Genomic DNA, 2,306 nt, shown 5'->3' on the forward strand with positions numbered 1-2,306 from the left:
AATATACTTGGTACATATACTTAATACAGTCAACCCTCATAGTTTTCATATGTATTTCTTAACTTTTATTTCATAGGAGTCTAATTTGTTAACCATATAGAGAAAATATTGAGCAAAATCTAAGGCAGTTTCCTTTTCTGATGATTCAATTCAGGAAAAATTATAGGAAGTTTGGTTTATCTTATTCCTATCTCAATTCTCGTATTTGATTATTAATTTTAAGTAAAACTTGTGTATTATTACTACTTTCTTTTTATTTTTAACAATATATATGTATAATATTTGTTTGTAATATTCAAGGCCCTCCCGGCCCTACCCGTCCGAGCCCAAATTACAAAACAGGTTTGGGTAGGCCATGAATACTAACTGTAGATAAATAATCCTGCCCGTCTGGCCCTTTTAATTTCATGAATAAGAGATGTTTCGTCCCGCTCTATACCGTCCCATTTAATAAATAGGCCGGGCTGCCCGGCCCGACCCAGTTTACACCCCTAGATCAAGTACTGTACTAATTTTGACATGATTATTTACTTTTTAACATGATTGGAATGATTAAAGATACGATGATTTTCCAATTCTCAGATGGTAAAATTGGATTTTGTATATTTGCCGTAAAATCGAGAGCTCAACTTGAGCATGCTAACTAATTGTCTGTCCAAGATTGCCGACGGATGAGATGATACTTGGATGTGCACGGTGTATTTGATAGCATACTCAAGTCACCCGCACCACAGGCGGTACTTCCCAATGGAGCCTAGTTAATTTGTTCATTTGCCCATCCAGGTGGATGGCAAACTCTTTTTTAGAGAAAGTGGATCAATTGTCCAAATATTTTTAAAACATAGTTCTAATGGACGAGTAAAAATTAGTATAGGTGAAATGGACACCAAAAAAATAGCAAGAATGAATCTGGATTCATCTTGGCTTAATTTAAAAAATAGCGAGGGTGAAACTGGATGCATCCTGATGTAAATCAAAAATAAGAAAAAGTATTTGATAATAGGTATGGTGAAATTGTTTACATCCTGGCTGTTTTTACATTCTCGTCAATTTAAACAGTATCAAATTTTACATGTCTTTTTAACCCGTGAATTATCATTATTGGGTTAATTGACAATTTTGTGGTTTTTTTAGCCAGGTCGACAATTTTAATTAAGCTAAAAACGTAATTATAAACAGTTACGTGGGGACGAAAAGTCCCATGCTTTTTTAGTTTATCAAAGATGAAAAATCTTCAACTTAAAACATCAAAGAAAAAACCTAAAAATACCCCTAGATGCAAACTAAAAGATAACTTCAACCAAACAAGAAAACATGACCCAACCGGAAATTCCCAATACTAGAGATTTAGCCGAAATTGAGGTGACTTGTGTATTTTTTGGTTTAGCGCTTCAGATTTGCTCTTCCTAACTACAGACTTATTTGTTATACCCGGAGCGCTTTCAGCAGGAAAAGCTTCGTTGGTGGCACTGGTATTTTTTTTTTCCTATAGCACGACTCACTAACATTATCTTCTACGATTACTCTTACTACGAATGTTTTTCTTCTTTTTTTCTTGGGAAGAACTGTCAAATCAGACTTGCCCCCCGAATCAACATCAAGCACAGTATTTTCTGCAGCTTGGCTTGCCGCACTTTGCATTTTTTTTGCAGCTTGGCCCGCTGGGTATTATTTAAGGCCATGGCTAGAACCATCTCAATTTTCTTTTCAACTTACACCCTCATACGTTGTATTTCAGCATTTGATTGAATTAAAGGCATTATCGGTAAAACAACAAAACTGCCTGTAACCTCACGGTCACTATCGTCATCTCCCTATCTATACCTATTTTTAGTTTCTAAGCCAACAACTTGATCATGAAAACTGAGAGTTGTTCTTTTTGCTGTTTTTGGAGGAGTAATAAAGTCGACATCATCAGAAACTTTTATACCATCAAAATCTAGATGTGTAGATTTAGCTAAGTCCTCATCCATTTTTTGTTGTTGAAATTTAGATTATGCAATTTTTGTAGCTTCTTTTTTTGCTTCATCTTCTTTCGTTCTTTTTCCATAATAGCTTGTCTAGCCTTAGCTAGAGCATCAGTTACAACCTGTTATTTTTCCAAGGCGTTATCCGCAGCTGCAGCCAATTTTTTCGCATCTTCTTTAGATTTTTCAAATTCTTCAAAGGCCAACTACTCTGCAAGAACTTGAGCATTTGAAATTTTGTCTGTATACTTATCTACAAAGGCAACAAATTCAGCATGAGTAGTACTCTCGATATTTTCTGCTGCCAGCTTAGCTTTAGCATCATCCAGTAAAGCTTGG

The sequence above is a fragment of the Papaver somniferum genome, chromosome 6 (genome assembly GCF_003573695.1).
Source record: "Papaver somniferum cultivar HN1 chromosome 6, ASM357369v1, whole genome shotgun sequence".
Taxonomy (NCBI): domain Eukaryota; kingdom Viridiplantae; phylum Streptophyta; class Magnoliopsida; order Ranunculales; family Papaveraceae; genus Papaver; species Papaver somniferum.